Here is a 26523-nt window from a genome sequence, read left to right on the forward strand (position 1 = left end):
TTGACTTGCAGTTAAAAATACAAATACAAGTGAAAACTACATAAACATTACAACATTTCTGTGTGTGTGTGTGTGTGTGTGTGTGTGTGCGTATCATTCACTGTTCCTCAGGTTGTTGATACATGTTGGGCAGCAGGATCTGCCCTCTCTCCTTCTCCTAGGAGTATTTTTAATTTTGAGAGGTCATTTAGCTCTTTGAAATCTGAGATTACAGCACTGAACTTGTTAAAGTAAACGCTGCTTATTTCATTGAATGTTGTACATTGTAGGAGGATGTGCATCTCTGTCTCAACCTCACCTGTCCAACAGTGACCACACATGTGGTGTGGCGTGTCTTCCTTTTTCGATTGTTTGTGGTTTGAGCCTGTACTTGGTTAGGATCTGTCTCTGCTTTGGGTTTGGGTTTGGAGGGCTTTGGAATGGAGGGTGTTTAGGGGGCTGGATTTAATTTGAGTGCTCTCTTTTGAATGTTAATTATCAGTGGGCCTAATTCTGCTCTACATGCCTTTCTTGGTGCTTTCCTTTGTACGTGTAAAATGTATCTGCAGAATTCTGCATATAAAGATTTTGTTGGATGTTTGCCCCAGCGGGTATAGCTATGATGACTGCGTGGACCCATACTTCACTACCATAAAGTGACACTATGAAATATTTTAAGCCAAAGTTTAATTGGAATTTGGAAATTATAACATTTTCTCTTAACTCCATTTAGAGCTCTTCGAGCTTTTTCTTTTAGTGCATTCACTGCAGTGTTGAAACTCCTGGTATTTGTTCTCCTGACATCTGGGGCGTATTTGAAAAATCTCGACATTAGTTTTCTTCATATTTACTGCCAGGGCCCAGTTCTGACAGTACTTTTCTACTATGTCCAGCCGTTGCTGTTGTCCTTGTTCAGTAGGAGACAGCAGAACAAGGTCATCAGCATAAAACAGAGACTTCACCTCTCTGTCTAGGAGGGAGAGGCCAGGAGCAGCACACTGATCCAACTGTACAGCAAGTTAATTTATATACACATTAAATAAAGTCGGGCTTAAGTTGCAGCCCTGACGAACACCTCTTCTCTGGGTGAAGGATTCAGTTTGTTTGTCTCCAATTTTTACAGCACATCTATTTTCCAAATACATTGATTTAACCAGATCATACATTTGCCACATGCTGGCCCCGTGTTACTGCTCAACAACTGCTACTACATTTGTTGTTATTGGCCTTGTTACTTTTATTGTCATAATTCCTATGACTATCATTCCTATTATTATTACTTTATTAATATTAATATTACCACTACCATTATATTATTACTATTTTAAAATTCTAGGTGGAATTTAATTTATACAGCTAACAAGGTTCTCTTTTTGTGTCACTCATTTGGCCTGAGAGTTTAAAGAACACATTTATTTGGTTGTGGTCTGAAAGGGGGGATTGCAGTCTGACAGTGAATGCACTGATAGTGGAGAGGTCCATGTCAGTGATTGCACTACACTAGACCCAAGAGTGGAGGAGTACGTGAATCCCCTTAAAGAGTCCCCTCTGAACCTACCATTAACTATGTACAGGCTTATGGCCTGACAGAGATGCACTACCTCCCTGCCACTTTGATTTTTTTCAGAGTCCAGGTTGTTCTGATGCATGATGATTGGTGTGGTAAACAGGGGAGGCTAACCAAACATGGTTGTTGCCCTGTGGGTCAATGACATTAGGTTCAATTCATCTGTTCAGATCTCCAGTTGGAAGCATGTTTCCCTGGGCCTGGAAATGGGCGAATTCACATGGAGAGTTTCAAAAATGTCTTTTACAAATTGGGGGGGGGGGTAAATAGCACAGAGATATAGATCTCTATCAGTTAATCCCAGAGTTTTATCTAATCTTAACCAAATGTGTGATTTACCGTGTTTTACTGGTGAGATCTCCAAAGATCTCCTTTTATACCACACCAAGATCCCCCCGATGTTCTGCCCTTGCGTACAGTATGTTTTTTAATTTTATAGAGGGTACCATGACTGCATTATATCATGGAGGACAGTGAGTGGGCAAATCATTTTGACACCATTTTCCTGTTAATACAATTACATCAACATCTTTGATTTAATGAATTCAGGGTTTCCACTCTTCAGCTCAGTGGTTGAGGAGTGGAGACCCTGAATATTCCAGCAGCTTATATGAAATGAATGCATTAAAACAATCTTCAAAATTAACCTGTTAAGTGAGACAAATATAAAAACACCTACAACTATACATTTACAATACTGAATAATAATTTTACATGGATTACATGGAGGCATGTACTATTTTCAATAATATTATCATTGGACTGGCTACTACTATTGCTATCGTTCTGTCGTGAGAAGTTCTTCTGAGTGTGTGTCTTGGCTGAACAGAAGCCGGATGCACAGGGTGTGCAGCCTCTCTCTCTTGCTCTCAAAGTTTTTCCTTGCCACTGTCGCCAAGTGCTTTCTCTTGGTGGGAATTGTTGGGTCTCTGTAAATAGTAATATAAAGAGTACGGTCTAGACCTGGAAAAGTGCAATGATCTGCTATATAAATAAAATTTAATTAAACATTTGTAAAAAAAAAAGTTTAAATTACACACATTTTTCATTGGTGTCAGAAATAACAATGGTGATGAACGCTGGTTGCCTAGGGCCCCAACAGATTCTAGAATTGCCACTGAGGCTGATCCAAGCAGGGTGGTGGGAACAGAGGCCGAAGTCAGGGCTGGCCGGTCTGCGAGAAGATGGAGAACAGAATTAATGGAGGAAACAGGCAAAAACTAGATGCAAAAGTACAAAAATCAAGGCTGAAGCATAGATAACTGTAGCTGAGACTACGATCTGGCAGTGTGAAGCTGGCTGGGCAGAGTCTTTAGAAGAGGTCTTGATTACAGTGATGTGATGCAGCTGAGAGGTTCCACCCTGACTTTTGCACACCTGTAGACAATCACTCACAACACACAGACACACAAGGAGGAAGGGAAGGGAGGGCGGGAGAAAGAAAGCGAGCTGCTCCAGGAGAGGCATCAGTTTAGTGAACTGAAGAGGAGAGAGTGTTCAGGCAGGGACAGGAGAGGCGTGAAGCGGGAGAGGTCCGTGAGTATTTGTTTTTGTGAAGTTGGAAGTTATTTATTGCCGTGTTTTGAACAACGAGACTTGTGTGATGTTATACTGTGTTGAAGTAAATTAACAAAATGTTCAGTCGCCTTGCTGGTTGTTCCGACACATTCAGAAGCATTACCGCTTTTGCCATTAGCAACAGGTGACTCGCTTTACGCCCCTTGTAAAATTTATATTTTAAAGGCTCATTATTACGGTTTTGTATTTCTTTGTAATGTCGCACAGTGTTATCAATGTTTCTTATAACATACTTTCTCAGCCCTGGAACTCAAACCATTTTCTGATGCCCCAAAAATATACATTTAAATAATTAAATGAATACAATAAATACTAATGGCTTGAACAAACGACTACTAGTCGACTAGGAAAATCTTTAGTCGGGGCTAGCCCTAATCCACTGAAAGGCAATTATTGGGATCAGAGAAGGAGTAAAAGGTTATTCAACTGTCTTCCCTCACCTCCTCCAATCCCGATCCGACCACTGACCAAAGACAACAAGCCATTAAAATAAGGTAGAACCAACAATAAAGAAATCTAAAAACAGAACTTAAAAAAAGACAAAAGATATATAGACTCACAAACCACACATCAAAAACAAAAACCCACCTACCCACTAAGGCATCTCCCCAAACGAGAAGTCAGCAGTTCCCTTGCCTTTAACACTTCACTACTATAAACCTGCATTCCTAACTACAGTTGCATGACCATAAAATGACAAAAATAATCACAGCAAGATACCTTAACGTATATAGAAAAATAGATTAAGTCATCCAATTTGAAACATGACACAGACTAAAACATTGTTTAAATTCTGCATAGCTACTCAAAAAGAGGAACAGTAACCTATGCAGACCAGATAGACTATTTTTAATTTGGCTCTAGGCTAGTGACAAACACAAAATAGGTAATTAAATGAGTAGGATTATTTCTCTCCCTCAAAAGCACACAAATTACAAATAAAGACCTGAAAATGCCCTGTATAGCTTATCTGCCCGCCCAGAGAGGCCAAAGTATCCAATCATCCATAACCAATAAAAAAATAAGAATTGAATTTGAGGGGCTAGAGAAAATATTTGTGTGGGTCACCCATGGCCCCCAGGCTGGCAGTTGAGTAACCCTACATCAGGAGTTTCCAACAGAGTTGAGAGCAGAAAAACAGAATCCTAAACAATTAGAGGATTCAAACTGGCTTGATATGTAATTCAGTATTATAAAAAACAGTGATTACAGATGTGAATGGACGATTGTTAACAGGGGTGTTCAGTTACCCGCCGACTGAAGAAAACAGTCCGAGAGCCTCCAGAACCAGATAAAAACGATAAAAGACTGAACAGCCTGTTCATGTTCATGTTTATCCTTCACAACTTAGGAAGAAACATAACTCACAGAGCCAAACCAGACATGGATCCCATCGGATCCCTCACCTCATCTTGGTGCAGCAGACAGCTGTTTAGTAAAGGCTGTAGCTGCTTCGGAATCCACGAAAGAGCATTCTTTTCCATCAGAGAGAGTAACTCTCAGCCTGGATGGATGAAGAAGACCAAATTTATCCCCTGGGACGGTATGCAGTATCCGCTTTACTTCTCCAAACTCGCCTACAGCTCTGGTGAGGTCGGGATAGACGGAAACCCTGCTGATGTTGGTATTTAAGAGAATCAGAAGCATCTCTGGCTTTGTGTGATGGACTCTGATGATCGCGGCGGCTTCCCGTCCTGAGGCTTCTTGCAAGTAGCAGTATTACTTTATAAGTACAACTACTAAAAGCTGCAACAGCTAATGCTTGTGTTGTGACATACCAGAAGCTTGTAAATTCAGTTTAAGTTCCTGGTGCAAAAAGTGACATTGACCCAGTGAGACTCAGTGTTGTTTGTAATGCAATGCGACACTACATGACCACAACGGTAGAGCAACATACTGGTGAGGATCACGGAGCAGAGGGGGCTTTCATGTATGCTAACAACAAAGCCAGCTGAGATAGCGTTACAGTATAAAGTTCCACAAAAAGCAACATGACAAAACAGTTACCCCTATCCAACCTACCTGTGGGCGTACAATCAAAGCTAGCCACGTTAACCGCTCAACATGTTAACGCTAAGCTCTACATGCTAACCTGCAAAATAAACAGTGAAACAACATAAAACATGGCAAAACTTACAGCTTCCGCGTTCAAAGTTGGGTCACGGACAGCTGTTATCAATCCGTCCTTGAGCTTGAGTTTTGAAGCGAATCCTGCTTTGTACTGGCCGTCGTTGAGAAAGAGTTTTCCAATTTTTGTGGGCACATTTCCATCAAAAATAAAGTTAATCCACTGGGTCTTCATATCCTCAGATGATGGGAGTACATAAAGGCTTTTCTGCTGTTTCTTGCAGCTAACAACCGAACAATTTGCTTGCTTTGCTCATACCTTCAACATCTTCGTGTTACTGGAGTCGGCGATAGTGAGGAAATAACACTGAGAAAATGAAAATTGAATTATTGCGTTTTCATTTAAATTTTTACTCAAATAACACATTCATATGTGGACAATTATAATGCTATTGTGGAATTATATTTTCATTTTCAGGTTTACATCATTTGAATATAGTCTAGTATACGCTTCCATAAACCAGGACAACAAAGAGTGAGAAAACTGAGGCTGCAGGTGGATGCTGGAGAGGTGGTGAAAGAAACAAAAAACAACAGCAATAGAATGAGCAGGTAAGAAAAGGTGTGTATGTGCAGCCACACACACACTTGCACACACAATTAATTAAAGACTTTTGTCTTTCCTAAATATCCATATTGGCATTCAGAAGTCCAAGTTGCCTTTATTAGTACACACTCATACACAGGCACACACACACACACACACACACACACACGTAGTAACACACTTAGATTGTAATACTCACCAGGGATTGGCTGAATAAACAAGCTGTGCGGAGCGCTGAGCAGAGCGTAGTGTATCACGGCCGTCCAGAAATGGTTGAGAAGCGGCCCTGGAGATCTATGTGGACCCTCTCTGTCTCTTAAAGATTTCTGCTCATATTTCCCTCTAGCAGAAACTGATATTATCATACAGCAGTCAGATCTTCTATTCCCTATGGAGCTCTTTCCCTTAAACAACCCCCAATAACAGCAAAGTTACAGGTATACCTGCTTCCCAAAAACAGAAATACACAAAAAATCAATAAATGACAAAAAAGGTGAATCTTAAATAAGCACTTTTTTATTTTATTTTTTTTTTTTGTTCGTTTTGTATTTGGTCTGAGGTTTTAATGTCTTGTGCCACAGTGTGAATGAACTGCTAAACTGTGGCCACTCACACACACACACACACACACACACACACACACACCATTAGGGATGCTGAGTTGAAGGACGGTGACACTGTGACCCTTTTTATTCCCCGAAATAAAAGTAGTGTTTCTCTAGAATGTAACTCCAACTACATTATTCCAATGAATACCAACTCCTCTTCTGGGTCCTCTCCTGCTTCAGATTAATTACACCTCCCTACGTTCTGGCTGTGCCCTCTGTCTTCAAAAAGGTTGTTATTAAACAAATCCTTAAAAAACAGGCACTGCAGGGCGCACCGTTCGCTCACCTGGTGGAGTGCGTGCCCGTGTACAGGGCTGGGTCCTTGCCGCAGCGGCCCAGGTTCGGGTCTGGCCCGTGGCCCTTTGCTGCGTGTCTTCCCCTCTCTCTCTCTCCAGTGTTTCCTGTCTCTCTTCAGCTGTTCCTGTCAGATAAAGGCAACCCCACCCCTAAAAAAATAAAAACAGGCAATAGTTTCATTCATACTTGCTTGGCAGGACACACTTTTATTTACAACAACTCTTTCTCTGATTGTCATGTTATTTTATGTGGGGTACCTCAAAGCTCTGTTTTAGGGCCACTGCTGTTTTCATAGTATATGCTTCCAAATTTTCTGCCAGGTTTTGGCGAGTACAGTTAAAGTAAAATTAACTCAAGCCCAAATACTCTGACCTCTATGGCACGTGTCCAATGGCATTCCAGCTTTACAGGAGGTGGAAGTTATGACAACACTAATATTTTAATTGAGAATTGAGAAGAAGTTAATTTTATATGAGTTCCCAGAGCTATACATCTCTACTCTCCAATTCTACCTGGACTTCAGAGAGGATACCAGGTTAGAAAACGAATATTGTTTAGACTCTGATGTCGTCTGTAGCATCCCATTTAGCTGAGTTGTAGGAGGGTAATGCTTTATGCAATGCCCTTCATCATACACTTGACCTCGCTCAAACTATGCTCACTTGCGCATTTGGTGTGAAGCCGAGGTTAGCTCGTTTGCAGAAAATGGCCTACAACAGCTGTTGAGAGCTGAGAGACTCAACCACCTTTGTATGATAGTTGAGTAAAAGCTACATGGGGCTGCAGAGTGGGCTGTTAATTCCCAGTGGTTTGGCGCTACAAACAACACTTTCACATTACACTCAGAGATTAGATTTAATATTACTATCAAAAATATCAATTGACAGAGCTTTAAGTGCAGCTGCATTAAGTAAAGGGTGGCCACAGCTCTGCCACATGTCTGACCATGTGAGTAGAAAAGAGTGAATGAGCTGGAGTGAGGGATGAGTAACAGGTAGAAATCTGAGCTACATGACAGAAGTTTAGATGGAATAATAGACAGAGAGGGGAAACGTCCATCAGTAATTGAAAAATGAAAAGTATAGAAATAAGATTTCCAGTATGTTTTTGACAAAGGCTTACTGTAAGTTCTAATTGTATAAAATACGTTTGGAGACTTGAGGACTCTCTCTGCCACTCTTGCCCTCTCTGTCCTTCACTTTCTTTTTCTTCATTCTTCCACACTAACACACACAGACTTCCCCCTCTGTGTATGTGTGTGCGCAGTCTTGATCTCTTTACAGTGACATTAAAGCAGAGCAGCGTCTCCTCTCTCTCCTCGGACTGACTGGGACTTTAAGTGTATTGTTGTCTAACAGAAAGACTGAGGGGGAGTGTATTGTTTTCTGGAAATGGACTCACTCACACACACACACACACAATCCATCAGTAATCACAGACTCAAGACTATGGTAACACTTGAAGAGTGTTCTTAATGCATTATATGCCCGCTACAAGCACATTATGAATTATAATTATGAACACAATGTGGACAAAAGCATGTGGTTGAATGCTATATATGATGGCTGTGTTGTTTATGATGTGTTATTAGTAAAGTGCAATGAGATTACTTCTGTTATGAATTGCTGCTATATAAATAAAATTTTATTAAAATTTAATTATTAAAATGAATGCACTGATTAAATAAAATTTTAACTTTAGACATTTGACAGAATCTCTCAGTCAGCGTGTCTTAAATGTATGCAAAATGTTCCTCAACCGTAAACAGTTTCAGTAGGGAGACCATTTATAGATACTCCGCCCATGTCTATAATGCATTATAAACATACTTATAATGTGTTTATAGCAATGTATAATTATAGTTATAAGCACTCATAAATATTCATAATGCTTTATAACAATCATAACACATTATAAAGCATTTTAGAATGTCAAGTATCATAATACTTAATAATTGCTGGTCACTCTGACATTGTATTACAATTCTCATAGTTATACATACATTATAACCATTTTGTAATGCATTAAAATCACTGTTAGAATGCATAGAAATGACGGGAACAAGGTACAACGAAAAATGCACCTAACGGCGACACACACACACACATATGACAGGAACACAATGATCCGACAATGAACAAAGGAAGAGGGCTGAGTGGTAGACTTCGGGCGGACGGTCCGGGGGTTGGGTATGTGCGGACGTCACTGGAGGCCGGCGGTGAAGACGGAACCCTTCTGGAGGCCGGCTGTGAAGATCCAGTGGCGGCAAGGGATTGGTGCTGCTGCGATCCAGCCGGGAAAGGAGGAGACTGCGATCCAGCAGGGAGTCCAGGGGGCTACTGCTACGATCCAGCCGGGAACTGGGAGCTGCTGCGATCCTGCAGAGAGTCCCGGGAGTGATGGCTGCTGCGATCCACCAGGGAGTAATAATAATAATATTTATTTATTTATAGAGCACTTATAAAAACAAAGTACAAAGTGCTTCACAACAAGAGAAATAAAATATCACAGTGAATGACGAAATATAAAGAAATAAAATACATAAAATACACAAAAAGCAATAAAATAAACAGCCAGTTCAGGTAAAATCAGGATATGTTTTCAGATAAAAATGTGTTTTGAGACGAGACTTAAACGAAGGCACTGACTCAGACAACCTAATTTCTTTGGGCAAGTTGTGATGGGGAGTGATGGCTGCTGCAATCCAGCAGATACAGGTCCTAGGTAATGGGAAATGTGTTACCGGCTGGCAGTGGTTGAAACCCAGAAATTAGTCCAACAAGGCTAAACAAATCTGACAGGCAGCATGCAAAGTGTAAAGTCCAAAATCCAGACATGGTCCAAGGGAGACAAAGGATCCATACAAACAAACTCACGGTAAGAAATGCCGGGTACTAGGCACGGGAACAAGGTACAACGAAAAATGCACACACAAGACAGGAACACAATGATCAAAGGAAAAGACCTGGACTAAATACCCTAAGGGAGGTGAGACAACAAGACACAGGTGCAAACAATCAAGGAGGGCCAATGACAGGAGGGGACATGACAGCAGTACAATACATACAAAACATCGACTAAACAGTGCAACATCATTAAATACAGAGAGAGAATCTACCCAACAATTTATACAGGTACAGCTGAAACGATTAGTCATTTTTACAGTGTGGCATTAGTCCTTTTACTTAAGTCAATGATCTGAATACTTCGTCCACCACTGGTCATAACAGAAATTGAGTACTCCAATTTGACACAACTTTTTGATGATTAACAACTGAATGATGGATGGATTTACATTTCACTAATGTTTTCCCAAAAACAACATAGTATGTAATCAGTGTTGGGAGTAACGCATTACTGTAATTCCACTACTTTTGGCGGTAACTAGACATGTAACTAATAACTTTTTCAAATTAAATAACGCAATTACAATTTCTGAAATTTAAAAGGGCTCGTTACTCGTTAGTTTTGTCTTACCCAGTGGCGGTGGCAGGGTATGGCTTGGTTGGGCTGCAGCCCCACGAAGAATTGTGCGAGCCCCACCATAGAACAACCAAGAAATTACTGAGCAATCCGTTCCATTTACATGAGACTTGAAGACGTTTGAATGTTATGCACTCCTGCTGACCTGGTCCAACAGCGCTACCACGTCCGGACAGCATGATGCAGTGACAGCTGACAGCATCACACACTGAACTGATCTGAGTTCAGTAGCAGATGCATCATTCAGTATCCCCATTAGTATTCAATGTAAGGCTGTCACTGTCCAGAGATCAGTGGGGAAGCTTCACTCTGTCACATGTCACCTTACTACGTCACTCACGTGAGCATGCCTTGCGAGCATGCTAGTAGCTACCCGATGGCCGTATTTTTTTCCAGTCTAAAATTAGTAAATCGAATTAGTAAGTTAATTAACTAGTTAGTTAGTTAGTAAGTTGTTGTTAGTCAGTAAGTTAGGATATTGTATTATGGATAAATTTGTTTTCATACATCCTCAGACAGAAGAGGTGCCAACACTGGCAGTGGGCGTGTTGGATGCTGTTAATGTTACTAACATTTCATCTACACCTGCGGGTGAAGAGGACACAGAGGGAGCCGCTTCTTCCACCTGCCAGACCCACTGGGAAGAAGACGAGCAAGAGGATGAGTACGGAGGTTTTATTCACAACTTTAACTTATTCTGGGATCGTTTTTCCTTGTTTGCACGAGACGGTCTTCACCCAAACAAGTCAGGTAGTTGCATGCTGGCGGCTAACCTGCAGCACGCTGTGCTGTCCTCCTCCCGTAGACTATTTACATCACCTGTTTCCCCTCGCTCTTCCTCTTCTCTGCCCACCAAAAACAGCCCTCTGCTGTCACTACCTCCCCCTTGTGGACTGATCATAGTGCTGCTATCTGGAGCCCGGATCCCTCTAGTGCTACTTTCAACATTCCTGTGGTAATGTCAGATAGGTCCTTAATGCGAAACAGACACAGCCGACACAGCAATAATAATAACTTAATAAAGATCCGGGCCAGAACCCTACCTCCAGTCTCAACCTCAAATCTGAAGCAGCACAGACTTTTAAAATAAAAACTGAAATAAAACTAAAAATAAAACTGAAATCCTTGTTATTGGGCTCCAATATATCACTAAACAAATACTTCCATCTACTGGTAACCTGTCACAACACATCAAGCCTGTTGCAAGGAATCTTGGTGTCCTGTTTGATAGCAATTTATGTTTTGAGCAACATATCATTAAGCTTGTCCAATCATGTTTTTATCACCTCAGAAATATTGCAAAAATCTGATCTATTTAAAATTTTAGTGATGCAGAAACTGTTGTACATGCTTTTATCTCCTCGTGCCTTGATTATTGTAACAGTCTATTCACTTGTCTTAATCAAAAAACTTTGACACGACTGCAGACTGTACAGAACTCAGCTGCTAGGCTGTTAACCAGGACCAAGAGGTACAATCACATCACACCTGTTTCAGCCTCTTTACATTGGATCCCTGTTTGTTTTAGGATTGATTTTAAGATCTTGTTGATTACTGTTAAGGCTCTTCATGGCTCCAGATTATTTTAGACCTTGTAATCCCTTATGAACCTTCATGTAGTTTGAGATCTTCAGGCAGGGGTCTTCTGTCTGTTCCTGAGTCCAGGATGAAAACTAAGGGGGACAGAGCTTTGGCCATCAGGGCCCCGAGGCTCTGGAGCAACTTGCTGAAGACATCAGGCTGTCTGAGTCAGCGTCTTCGTTTAAGTCTCGTCTCAAAACACATTTTTATCTGAAAGCAGATCCTGATTTTACCTGAACTGTCTGTTTATTTTATTGTTTATTTTATTTATTTTGTTGTGAAGCACTTTGTACTTTGTTTTGATAAGTGCTCTATAAATAAAGTTTCATTATTATTATTATTAAGAGTAGGTGGAGCAGCAGGAGATGGAGCAGCAAGAGAGGGAGTCACACCACCAGCCACCACCAACAGCCGAGGTCACTAGCCATGATGATAATCAGTCTAGCACAATAAGTGACATTACCCAACAACAGGAGGGGTTTCGCCTTCTTCGCGGACCTCATGAGTTGCTCCGTACGCCTGGTCATCACCTGGACTTACTCAGCCCTTCAGCACTGCCTCCTGGGCGCCCCCTGACTTGCTCTGCTCTTCTGTCCAGCTCTCAGGCCGTCCGCCTGAGGTTCCCAGCTCCGCACCTGTCCAGCCCTCGGGCGGTTCGCCTGAGATCTTTCGCTTGGCTCTTGAGTCCCTCCACTGGACCCCCTCCACCACCCTGGTTTGTTGGTTCCCTGTACTTTGCCTGTTTGTGGATTTTTGGATTTTGCCTGTCCACCGTTGGATTTTGTTTCTTTTGTTCGAGACTGCTTGTCTACTCCCTGTCTGTCCTGCCTCTTGGACTGCCTGAAATACTGTATATAGTCACTAAGACAGCAAGAGGTGAGGACAGGAAGTCGAGCTGCCATGGGAGCCGGGATGTACTAGCAGGGAGCAAGTGGAGTTTATTTATTTAATTTTTGCCATGCTAGCAGCTCTGTGAAGCTGCACATAAATACAGCGGAACTTTAAACTAAATGCTAACATCAGCATGCTACATGCTCAAAATGACAATGCTAGCATTCTAATGTTCGGCAGGTATAATGTTTACAATGTTCAGCATCTTAGTTTAGCATGTTAGCATGCTAACTTAAGCTAATTTAACTAAACACCAACTAGAGCTGAGGCTGATGAAAATGTGATTAGTTCTGCAGGTATTAGGTCATGAACCAAAGTACTGGACAAATTCAAATTTTGACCTGATGATGGCACTAGATGAAAAGTCAGAGGCTCACCAAAGTTATTACAGTTCATCATGAGGGGAACATGAAAGTCTGAACCAAATTTCTTGACAGAGTGTTTATTGAGATGTTTCATATTTCAAAAAAATTCTTATCACGAGGTCCACATCTCGTGCCCTTTATCAGCAGATGGTGTTTGATCAGTTGTCATGGAGATGTTGAAATTGACCGAAGTATCGCAGTGTAATCACATGGTGATAGGTGGTTGTGATTGGGGGAGATGGTAACCCCTGTCTCTGTTCAAAGATGGTCTCTGTTGTTAGACGTGAATGATCTCCTTGATTTTTCTTTGGTCATCCATTGACTCCCTATTGATGACCTTTGACCCATTTTCAGTTGCTGCTGACCAGACAGCTGATGTAGTCTGTTTCTGGTGTTCAGTCTCTTATCCAGGGTCCTTGCTGTTTCACCAGTGGCCCCTGTGATCAGTGGCCCCTGTGATCAACTGCAACAGTTGTCTGCTTTGCCTGGGTGGTAATCCAGCCTTCGTGGAAAAAAGGCACAAGAAGACTGATTTTTGCCACATATATCAACAGTCTTTATCAAAAGCACACAGTCTGAACTTCTCTTCATGGCCAGAACCCCCCATTATCCTCTGCCCTTTATTACAGCAGTCCTGTGTGTAATGAAATTAGAACCTGTTCATCAATCTGCCTTCCTCAGGTGAAACCTGGCATGTGATCAGCCCAGTCTAGGGTAGGGGGAGATGATACTTCCTGGCTATCATATCGCCGTGGCGACCCACTATAATTAGACCTATCAGAAGAAGCCTTTGCAAGACCAGATCTATAATCCCAACTCTACAGATTAGTCTTTTTAAAGGCAGAGTCAGCAACACAGCACAGTCAATGGAATCCACAGAGACTGAAGAGAGCTTCACCACTCCACTCTTAAGGGGATGTCACATTGAGCGGTGGGAAACAGTGACTGAATGAATTTTTTTTCCAAGAATACTTCCTTAGTCTCTGAAATTTAAGTTGTTTACCAAAACACATCTTGCCCATTTGAAATAACTCTCTTTAAATTCCCTCATATAACTCTGGAAGGCAGTACTTCAAGGAAAAATTATCTCTTTCTCTGTCCACTAAAAAAAGGAACAAGAAGCTGATTTGGAACAGAAAATGAAAGAATTAGAGAACATTTACTCTAGTGACCCATCAGTTGAAATACAAAATGAACTAAGAAAATAAATATTCCAACTAAACGAAAAATAAATAAGAAAGCCCTATTCCTGATACACAGGCACAGACATGAACAATTTTAGTACTGTAATAAATCTAGTAAATACCTGGCAAATCAAATTAAACAAAGTCAAAAATTCAACAGAAAATGACACAAATCAAGACATCACTTCATTTCTTAATAGTATTGACCTTCTGCATCTTACCCAGGAACAAATAGAAACACTTGATTCACCAATAACACCAGACCAAAGTGAGTTTTACAAACACTTCTGGACCATTCTAGCATGGATCTCAAACATACACCTTCAATAATAACACCATGGTCTCAGTCCCCCACCTGGTCCAGAAGTGCACCATTGGGAGTAATCACTTCCTTCAATATCTACAACTCAAATCTTCCATCCAAACTAAATTAAACATGAAGGTCAACAACCTAAGTTCTCCTTCCTCAACATTAGATTCAATTAACATTACTTCTTCAAACAAAACCCTATCCAGAAGATATAGAATTATATCCCACTCAGACAAAACAATATCCTTACCTTCAATAAAGTCCGTCGCTTCCAATGCTGACTTCTGGAACTAAATCTGTAAGAACATCTTTTTTATGACTAAAAATACCAATATGCAGCTCAAACAATACCAGACAGTCCACAGAGTTCACCTCACTGAGCACAGGATGTGTCAATGGGATTAGTACAATCTGAAATTTGTTCACACTGTACACAAAACACTCCTGACAGCTGCTTCCATGCCACCTAGCACTGCATACCTGTAGACCATTTTTGGACAGACATCACTAACTCACTCTCTACTCTCCTGGGCTGCCCCCTCCCACTGTCCCCCTCACTCTGCCTACTAGGGGATATCATGATTCCATCTGGCACACACACACACACACACACACACACACACACACAAACAAATGTACCTCGCTCCCGTACCCTCTCCCTCCACTAAGAACAGTTAAACCATACACACACGTGATGTTGTTGTTGTTAATATTATTATTATTGTTGTTATGCTTGTGATTATTGTTGCATATTGTTAGGGCTGCATGACCAAAGTGTTTCACTAACGATTGATTAGTTTCAGCCCTAATTATTATTATTATTGTTATTATTATCCATCCATCCATCCATTATACATACCGCTTATCCTTACATTGCGAGTGAGTTAACGCGCAATGGACTGGCTCTCTCCAGCTTCCACCTAAAGGTCTGGGGGCTGCCCAAGGCAATAACACCCCTAAGATAAAAAAGAAGGAAAATAAATACAAGGAGAAAAAGAGAGAGAGGGTGGACCCCGCTGGCCCTGCCCGTCCCACTCCTCCAGGCTGCACTCAACCTTTGCAAAACCGAAGTTGCCATCACTGTTATTAGTTTTACTATATTATGTACATATATGGTGTGTGTGCACATATGTGTTTTTTTATTTATGTATTATCTAATGTATTCATCAACAGCATTAATATAATGTCTGTCTAATTTGTCCCACTGCACTAATCAAAAAACAAAAAAACTGTAATTTGCAGATTTCCTAACAAATGCGACCATGACACAAGATAAAATGCAGTAAAGGTTGCTGACCCTGTTCATACTAACATATTTACAACAAAATCATTCTAATGAACAATTAGTCACCTTACTTATGATTCATGTGAGATGGTAATGTTAGATGTCCTCTTATAAAAGCGTGGACTCCTGCCCAAACCCTCTGGAGGAGCAGCTCTGATAGTCTTGACCATTGGAACAGCCAACCAGACAGGTTCAAATGAAAGCTTCAAGACATAGTTTGACAGTTTTGAAAATATGCTAATTTGTTTTTTGCCACTTAGATGAGAAGATTGACACCACTCTCGCGTCTGTCCGTTGAGTATCGAAATAGAGCCAAAGGTAACAAAATCCACCTACCAGCACCTCTAAAGCTCACTAATTTACATGTTATATTTCATTTGTTTAATCAGTAAAAACAGCTTGGTAAAAATACAAGTTGTGTTTTTATGGGGAGCTACGTGCTGGAACTATTTTTTGGTCGGGCGCAGTGATTTGCTGAGCCTTGTCGTTACCATGATGTTGCCAGGCAGCCAGCATAGACTCCAGGAAGTCACTGCGCCCGACCAAGAAATAGTTCCAGTGCACATTAATTAGTGAGCTTTCGATGTGATGCTAGGTGGATTATTTTTTGAAACTTTGGATGGAGCCAGACTAGATGTTTCCCACTGTTTCCAATATTTATGCTAAACTAAGCTAAGCTAATTGTTTCCTGGCAAGCTTAATGGACAGACATGAGAGTGGTATCGATCCTCTCATCTAACTCTATACAAGAAAGCAAATAAGCATATTTCCAAAAATATCTAACTGTTCCTTTTAATGTTGTGTTCAGACAGACATTAACACTGCTTTTTAAAAAACGCAGCCTCCTCATTAATTTCAGTGGAATAACTCTGCTGATTCAGTGGGGGCAAAACAGTTGAACCTGGCTCAATCATCACCGCTGCACTGGCCAATCTAAGGCCCCATTTACACCTGGTATTAACATGTTATCTATATCTGAATACATTATCTGGATAATGACATCCGAGCCACGGGCCTTTGCAACACCAAGCATTCCCGTTATCTCGATTCTCCCGCATCTTGATCGGATCTTAGGTGGGGCTGGTGGACTCGTCAACAACTATGGTGCATCCCAGGCTGCAGGTTGCTAGTTTCAGGAGATTTCCACAAAACTGTCATATGTAGATATTATCTGGCTGCGAGAGGCGTAAAGCTTCAGACTCTATAGTTCCAATAAACTCACCTGTTGTTTGGTGGCAGAATAGACGTGTGAAGTGTCTCCTACATAAAGCTTTTTTCAGACTAGATTTTCTTTTAAATTCTTTTAAATATTCCAATTTTAAGTAGAGAAATCCATTTCAATTGTAAAAGAGAATTGAAGGGCAATTAAGACAATTAAACATCATGAAATGTAAGTAAATCTATAAATACAGGAGGAGAGGAGGAAAGAAGAAAAGAGGAAAGAAACAACACAACAGCATAAAAAGAGTAACAGAAGGGGAAGAAAGAGAAGAAAAAGAAAGGGAGGGACAGAAAAAGAATAAATGTAAAGATTTAGAAGAGAAATGAGAAGGGGGGAGAGATGGAGGTGAACTCTCTCTCTCGTCTTGTCACCAGACACCAGGGTGGACTGCAGTAAACTGGACTTTAATTACAGCAGAGAAATGACACTCGATCCACTGAGATCAGGTCACATCAGAGAGGAGAGGAGGAGGAAAAAGAATGACAGCCGAGGGGAGAAAAGAGTGAAACAAAGGATGAGAAAATGATGTAGGAGAGGTGACAAAGGAAGGAAGAGAGGAGAACAAATGAAAAAGGAGTGAGGTCAGAATTAAGATGACAGAAGGAAAAGGAGGACGAAAAATGAGAGGGAAAGTGGAGAAGGAGAAGAAGGGGTGAGGGGAGGTGAAAATAAGGAGATACTGGGGATAGGAGGAGAGGAAATGAGGCATTACGAGAAGTAAGAAGCGTGGAAGGAAATGAGGTGAGAATATGGGAGGGAAAGCAAGAAGAGATGAGAGAGGTGAGAAGCAAAAAGAGTGAGGCGAAGGCTGTGGGATGGATGGGGAGGAATGAGGTAGAAGAAACAGAGGAAGAAGGTGGAAGGGAAGGAGGCAAGACGAGGAAGAGATGGGAATAAAGGCAAGTTCACACTACAATATAAAATGGCAGAATTTCGCTGCTAAATCAGTTCATTTCAGTGGAATCATCACAATCTGTGGATTTGCTTGCTCGGGTGACGTAAATCAGCCCAAATCTTTCATGTCAAAGTTCACCAAAGTTGAATTCGACACGGAAGATGGGAGAGGTTTGCCTTCTGCCAGGAAGCCCTGAGGGCAAACTTCTCCCATCTGCTGAACTTTGACACTCGAATTCACTATCTTGACAGTGCAGACAGACATTTGAGGGAAAGGAGAGCTGGAGAGTCCAAAATGGAGGAAGCTATCGCAGCTTATTAGCTGTGTTGCAGCAATCACTTTTATTTAACCTCCTCTGTCAGACTATAAACCTGCTCCACAAAAGAGACATGGTTTTTAGACAGTTGTGAGACAGCAGTCAGTGGTACAGATACAGCTTTTAAATAAACTGTGAACTTATTGGTGCTTTGGCTAACGAGCAAGCTTAGCAAGCATGTTAGCTTGGAAAGTTATTGTGACCTAGCTGTGTCTGAAATCACTCCCTTGTTAACTCTTTCACTGGGGGCACTATAAATGTACAAAAAGTGAATTCAGGCTGAAATGAAATGGTGGACAGTAAATGTAGTAAATAGGAAGTGATTTTAGACAGAGACCTTTTCTACTGCTAGCATGTTCCCAGCTGGCTAGCGCATGAGACCGGGCCTTAAGAAGGAAAAGGAAGAAAGGAAGGGGAAAGTGGGACAGGACAAGAAAGCATAAAACAAGAGTCTCACAGTAGCAGTTCTGTGCTCATTGTAAAGAAAACCAACTTAAATAAATAAAAGTTTAGGTCCAAAATGTGTTTTTGGTCTTTAGCAGTCGTGGTGAAGTCATAAAAGGGTGGTGTCAGATTAAAGGTCTTTTGCAGCCTATATCCGAAGGGTTTATCATGTTGTGAGCATGACAGTGTTAACAAATGTGCGTAGCATTATTACGTACTTTATTTGTGTGAGTATGTAAGCAGAAAGGTTATGTCAAAACTCTCGTGAGATTTGATGTTAATATATATATATAGTCTTGGTTGAGCAAAAATGTTAGGTACTGGGTGTCACTTCTGTTCAGTTTAAACATCATCAGTGTTTTCTTCAATGCAAAGTAGCACTAAACATGACGGACAGCTGAGGCTGAAGGGAATGTCATAATGTTTGAAGGTGTTTGGTCATAAAGTATTGGACAAATATACATTTTGACCTGATGATCATGTAGATGACAAGTCAGGTGATCACTAAAGTCAGTAGGCTCCATCATCTGGGTGGGTCTGTACAAAATGTCACGATAATCCGTCCAATATTTATTTAGATATTTCAGTCTGGACCGAAGTGGTGGACCGACCCACCGACATTGTCAGCTACGCTGCTGGTGTGGCTGAAAAGGAATAAGGTATGATTATGAGGAGGACAGAGGTAGAAGTTGGAAAGAGGAGGACATTAAAAGGAGGGGCAACAAGAGGAGAGGAGGAACCAAAAATAACAGGACAGGGGCGTAAGGAGTGGAAGGAGGGGGTTACGGGAAGAATGGAGTAAGAAATGTATCGGTTAAAGCAAATACTGTATGAGCTTTGTGTGCTAAGCAAATGTTGATTCATTGCTGCCTTATTCTGTGTGTGCATGTATGTGTGTGTGTGTGTGTGTGTGTGTGTGTGTGTGTGTGTGTGTGTGTGTGTGTGTGTGTGATTGATGCCCCAGCAGAGTGCAGTGGTTAGCATTAAAGTGCAGCCTCTCTGGTTCTGTTGGTGTCAATATCAGCTGCATCGCGGGCGACGATCACTGAGCTGTCCCGCTGCATCCCTCTCTCCACGCAACAACCCCGCTCTTCTTATACTCCTTACTCTTTTTTCCTCAATTCTTTTACGTTCCTTTCAATTTCCCCTCCAGCGTATACTCTAATTTATCTCCCTCTGCGCTTCATGTCTCTGCTGTCTCTCATCTGAAGCTTTTTTAAAAATATGTGTAATATTTTTGGTGTTGTTTTGTGCACTTGCAATTCCGACTAGAAAATGCATTTCCTTCTGAAAAAGCGTGTGAATGCTGACAGCTGAAATAAATTTCAAAGCACTGCTGGAAATGCAGAAATGATTTGCTTGAAAAATCTTGAAGCCCAAACGCATTGCGCTGCACAACAGTTGGGAGTCGAACCGCTGACCCTGCAGTTCTCACAAGGTGTGGGGACATGGGCTATTTGCTGGAAATTGGAATCAAGGTGACTGTATGTGTTTCTCTTTAAACAAGCCAGACAGTTTGATCAGGCTGTTGTGTAGGTTGTACATACAAATATTACCATTAACATCACACTACTGCTGAAACAATTTTGAAACAGCTTTGTCTAGTCTGAGAAAATAACCTTATGATATTATAGTGATGTCATCGGGGTCATCTCAGCCTGGGCTTGGAGACTTCAATTCTATAGCTGAAGCGCTTTGAGTAGTCGGAAAAGACTAGAAAGGCGCTATGTAAGTACAGTCCATGTATAACAGAAGGAGTACGGCTTCAGTTCCAGTGAGTGTTGCAACCCTGCTGTCTGCTGTCATGTACAACACCTACTGCAATCCCAACTATTGAGTGCTTCCTTCAGAATGTTCTTCTCAGGGTGGAAAAGTCATAGAAACATTATATTGTCCATCATGGGACACTGAAACTCTTGGGAGGACATCACATTTGGAAAGGTCCCCAGAGAATGAATCACAGTGATCTTGCGGATCCCTTGACCTTTTCCACTAGCATCACCTCCAGGCCAAGGCTTCCACTTGTACACAAGAAGTATCAAAATCTAACGAACTGGTGCCCATGACAGTTCATTAGTGTTCATTTTATTGACCCAATGGCAAGAAGTGTCAGCACATTAAGTAAAAAATGTTGTATTTTGAGGTGCAATTAATATTACAGCCTCTAGCAAATGCTTGCAGACTTTTAGCCTAATTAAAGGACAGTATTGGCCTCAGTCTAACCCCTAACCATACTACGAAAGTGGATTTCCATTTCCATGCATTACAATATGTACATCACAATCAAAATGAAGCAATACAGAGAAATGATCAGTCTCCTGAAGTCTGCCTCTTTTTCACCTCACCTCTCTCTCCCTCTCTATCAGGCATCTCTATCTCTCTCGCCCTCCTCCTTTCTCCCTCTGTTTGTGTCCTTTGCCCACTGCGGTGGTCTCTGGTTTCCTTAATGGTTCCCAAGATGCATTGTGGCTTTGTGGGAGCGGTAAGGCGCAAGGGAATGTGTGCGTGCGGGTGTGTGCGTGAGAGAGTGTGTGTGGGCAGAGAGAGATGATGCGGTCATTTCGACACATGAGAGGTTTTCCATCAGCAGCTAGAGGCTGAGCGAGCTGCTTCAAAGGCACTTACACACACACACACACACACACACACACACACACACACACACACACACACATTTCCATCACCCAAGAAAAACCATAGACACACTCAAACTGAGGAAATTCACACATTACGAACAGTAGAGCTGGAGTGCTCCATGCTTTTTCATTGAATTCAAAATCCATCACACTCCATTTGCTTTTTGTTTTCTCTACTAATGTGAAAAGATCTGATGTTTTACTGTTAGTCGGGACTTTACTGTTAAAACTACACTTTGCTTTAACATTGTTTCCTTAACAAAAGGGATCATGGTTACAGTTTTACATAAAAGGAAGTTTCAGTAGCACAACAATAACACCAACATTAACACTTATTTATGTTCCAGCCCAGTATGCCTTGGAAGTGTATTCATTTAGATTTACATTTAGATTTGTAGATTTACATCAAATGCCAGTTCATCTTGCACGGCATTAAGGTCTCAGTATGTTTCAAACAAACTAGGTTATAAGATTTTTAGGCTGTCTCTCCTCAGAGGCACTCATGTGTTGCACTTGGTGGTACTGTACACACAAAAAGTGGCAAGTAGTTATTTGAAAAGCTTGAGAGAAGTTCAAACCGTCCTAAGTTCTCTCCTCCACACACCTGACCAATCACTGCATAAAGTGGGCCTCATTCTTAGGTTTCTGTTTTTTAAAGTAAAAAAAAAAAGTCAGACACAGTCCCACACCTGCCTCTCGCCATCCTGAGACCTTAAAGGGACAGCTCGCCCCACAATCAAAAATACATACAGTATTTCCCTCTTACCTGTAGCGCTGTTTATCCATCTAGATTGTTTTGGTGTGAGTTGCAGAGTTTTGAAGATATCAGCCATTGTTGTGAGTGACAACAAATCAGTGGATTACCTTGAGTAATTGAGTCATGATTTCTGCAAAGACATCTCTACGGCCGATATCTCCAAAACTGTGCAACTCACACCAAAACAATCTAGATGGATAAACAGCACTACAGGTGAGAGGGAAATATGTATTTTTGATTTTGAGGTGAACTGTCCCGTTAAAAGGTGTGGAGGTCAGGGTGGTGGGTGGGCGTGTAAAGTGACTTTAAAGGTACAATGTGTAATTCCTGGCCACATGCTCCAAACTCCTCTTCTGGTTAGCATGTTAACTTCAGTAGAAATCTCTGCAAAACAATACATAGACATCTTTGTCATAACGTCCTCACATTCTGTTGACAATGTAAGTTGATTTTTTGAATGTCTTAAACTGAAATTCTGGCCAAATCTTATACATTGTAACTTTAATGCTGGAGACCGGATTTGTGTCCAGTCACAGACCACAATCTTTTCCTAAGCTTAAACCATACAAGAAATAGCAATTAAAACATAATTAAATAAAATCTAGGGTTTTGCAGAATCCACCAATATCAACGTTCTGTCTGGCAATATAGGATTGTATGATTAAACAGTTATAGGTTGAGGTTTTGTCATTTCCTGTTTTATTTTGTAGTGTGTTCCTCTCCTTGTGTGTCTTGTGGTTTTACTTCCTGTCTTTGTTTGCTTTCCCTCCAGTTTTGATTGTTGGCCCCTCCTTGATTGTTTGCACTGATGGAAGATGGCGGAAATGGAGTCAGAGGAGGAATCAGCGCAAAATTAGAAATGAGGACCCGAGAGGATTTGAAAATAAAAGGAAAAGGAAGAAGATTAACTCAAGTGAACCCAGTCAGAAAGAGGTATCCAAGTATCTTGTTGGGATGGTAGCTGTGACACAAACAGACGGCATTTTCAAGAATCCACATGAGGTCAGAAAGTTTGTAGGAGGAAAGCTCGGAGATGTCAGATCAGTCAGGATAACAGGAAGTGGGATGGTGATCATTGAATGTGTGTCAAAGCATCTGAGATAAAGCCCTGAAGATTCATGCATTTAGAGATTGTAGCAGTGTGGACTGCTTCCCACTTGGAGCAGAAATAAGGAAGAAGGGAGTAGTAAGCGGCCTGCCACAGACGGTGGAGGCCGAGTCATTTCGGGAGGTTGAAGATGTGTGTGAGGCAAGAAGGCTGACAAGATTCAGAAAAGGGGAGAAGGAGGACAGTAATTCAGTGTGTTTGATGTCTGAGGGGGAGTGTACCTAGATTATGTGTGTTACAGGGCGAGGCCGTATGAGAGAGCGCCTCTCAGATGTTTCTGCTGTCAGGAATATGGACATGTTGCTGCAGGATGTAGAGGAGGCAGAAGATGTGGGAGATGTGGGAAGGAAAACTGTAACGTGGAGGAGTGTAAAGTGGATAAAGAGCATGCAAAGTGCCTGCACTGCGAGGGAAACCACTATACGGGATCAGCACAGTGTCCAAAAAGAATTAAGGAAATAAAAATGAATAAGATCAGAGCGGAAAAGGGATTGTCATACGCTGAAGCTGCTAAGAGTATGGAGAGAAACGGTGAAAGGGTGGTAGTTCAAAAGGAAAAGGAGAAGAAAGGAAATGAAGATGAGCAAAACATCAGTATGGACAAGAAACAATCTCTGGCATTTATTGCCATGGTTATAAACTGTGCAGCTGAAATAAAGGGGAAGTCAGAAAGGATTAAGATGGTGCTGGACGCTGCAAGGAGGTTCTTGAATGTTGTGGACACATCTGGAGAGGATCTGGATGTTACACTGAGGGAAGGAGAAGCACCAACTCAGACAGCTGGGTCTGGGTTTTAGAATGGACTATGGCATGGGATCACGTTGGGTGGACACTATAAATAGTTTACACTGTGAAGCTGTTAAAATTCAGTAGGTGGCGGTAATGCACAATTAGGGATGCCAACCGCCATAAAACTCAACAGAAGAAGAAGATTGTTTGCACCTGTGTCCCGTTGTCTCACCTCCCTTAGAGTATTTAGTCCAGGGCTTTTCCTTTGTTCAGTGTTGGATCATTGCGTGCGTGCATATTTTTCGTTGTACCTCGTTCCCGTGCCCAGTTCCTGGCATTTCTTACCGTGAGTTTGTTTGTATGGATTCTTTGTCTCTCTTGGACCGTGTCTGGATTTTGGACTTTACACTTTGCATGCTGCCTGTCAGATGTTGGATTCATTTCTTGGTTTCAACCACTGCCAGCCGGTAACTCATTTCCTATTACCTGGACCTGTATCTGCCTACCTGCCTGTTACCTGTTTGTTGCCTGTCTGCCTGTACCTGCCTGTAAGCTACTTCACCCCAATAAACACTGTAGTCATCCAGCTACCTCATCCTCATTCTGCTTCCTGGTCATCTGCATTTGGGTCCACGTACTGCACCCCATACGACATAAACACTGATGCATTAGCGGTGCATACCGTTTGTCTTAAAGTGTCAAGTAAGAGACGTTTTTAAGCCCAACCTTCCACAACCAGATGCACCACAACCAAAATGTATGACTGTGCAGACTATATACTGTATATGTGCACACATGTGGAACACATCCACATACATAGATACCTTTAGTATGAACTGAACCAGATATGCATCCACCCTCCGTAGTCCAGTCTGTTGTCTACAGCAGGAACACTGTTATGCATTCTTTCTTTCTTCTTTCTCACCTTTGCTACTGACAGAGGTCGTTATTTGCACGACCAGATGAGGTCGTTTCAACAGATGTCCAATACCGTCATTTTTCAATATCTTACTTACTAAGAGTGCAATGAGATAAAGTTATAAATTGCCGCTATATAAATAAATAAATTGAAAATTACTAAACAACACAGAGCTCATATTTATCAAACTGTGGAAAATTTTGGCCTTAAAAAGTACAATTTTTTCTTTCTACTTCCAAACTTAAAAAATCAAAGCTATATATCAAATTTCAAACTTATTATACTTAGATTTAGGAGACCTCCAGACGTCTCTTCCCTTGGTTAGGAGATGTCTGCAGTATGGACACAGAGGCGAGCACGCAAGAAAGGAGAAAAGTTTCAGAATTGTACCACCACGCACAGGTTGGATACCATTTGAATAGACAAGAGATATATATTACTGACCATGTTTGAGTTGTATTTTTGGAGACATCAAGTATGTTTCCTAGTCATTGGAGAAAATGCAGTTCTGCAACACAGATTATTTGGGACCATCGCGGCCAAATATCAGCACGGCTATCTCTAGAACAATTACTGCTCTCACAGCTCCACATATTGTAGGTTGGTTTGAAGAATTTCCAACCACAGCTCGACTCATCTGTGAAAAGCAAGCTGCATTTATGCAAACTACTGGCTTTCCAGGGGAACTGGAATCACAGATGGCACACGTGTGTGTGTGTGTGTGTGTGCGCATCACATTTCTGAATGACAACGAGGACGCTTTTGTCAACTGCGAGAGACATGATTCAACAGTTATGTTAGTTTTTCCTCAATTGTTTACAGATGTTTTCTGAAGGCATACCTCGTATTCTCAGAACCCTACACACTAATCCAAACACACACACACGCAAAGTAAAACTCCACAAATCACCTGCAAAATGAAACTGCATTCAAAACAATGTTATGTCCTCTCAGAATGGAATTTAGTTTTTTCACACACACACACACACACACACCATCATATGGATAGACCTTTCAAAGAACCAACAACACTGATGTGCTCACTGAAAACACTAGAATGAATGCATTATCAGGAGACTTATTCCTATTGCATGTTCAGTGTTACACTTACTGTGTATGTACAGTGGTATAAAATGTGTATTGTTTTTATACTCAAATATACAACACACAAATGCACTGTCATACAAATGCTGTATACATCCCAATAAACACAAGTTGGATGTGTTAAGTGTTCTACATACAGGAGAAATAAAAGAAAAATGTACTGTATACAGGGGAAAACAGAAAATTAGGCTGCATCCTGTCTTCTGTTTCGGTTTGGCCACAGCACCTCATCAACATCGCAGGCAATGTTCTCCATGGCGAAGCAGCGGGGGAAGTATCGCCTAGCGTGGCGAATCCTGGCCTGAAAAGCTTCTACAGCTGCACATGCTTCTTCCACAGCTGACAGCAGAGGTGCACACGTACCTTAGACCGTCCCTCTCCAGGCAGTAAATACTGTAAACTCTGTGTAGCTAGGAATACAGCTCCCAATCTCATACATACATAGAACATACTTTCTGTTTCTGGTTTCTTTCTGGTTACTACAATACTGGAATGAGAGCAGATTTCTTACCTGCTCACGTGAGGTTGTACTCTCGGCCCAGCCTTCCTCACTGTTAGACCATGGTGACCCAAATATCATCAGAGATCATG

The 26523-nt window shown here is 41.4% G+C and overlaps 1 long non-coding RNA gene across 2 annotated transcripts; it reads right to left on the reverse strand.

Annotated features, from left to right (window-relative positions):
• LOC122872342 lies at positions 1 to 26523 on the reverse strand. 2 transcript variants are annotated; one of them, XR_006377087.1, is made up of 6 exons: positions 26444 to 26523; positions 6693 to 6852; positions 5998 to 6150; positions 5262 to 5558; positions 2587 to 2720; positions 1 to 2475 (listed from the first exon to the last, which is right to left on the reverse strand). It is a non-coding gene; the product is annotated as an uncharacterized LOC122872342 (long non-coding RNA). The 2 variants fall into 2 exon arrangements; XR_006377086.1 differs by lacking the exon at positions 26444 to 26523 and having other exon boundaries at positions 1360 to 2475; positions 6693 to 9124.

Source organism: Siniperca chuatsi, linkage group LG24, assembly GCF_020085105.1.
Source record: "Siniperca chuatsi isolate FFG_IHB_CAS linkage group LG24, ASM2008510v1, whole genome shotgun sequence".
In the NCBI taxonomy this organism is placed as follows: Eukaryota; Metazoa; Chordata; class Actinopteri; order Centrarchiformes; family Sinipercidae; genus Siniperca; species Siniperca chuatsi.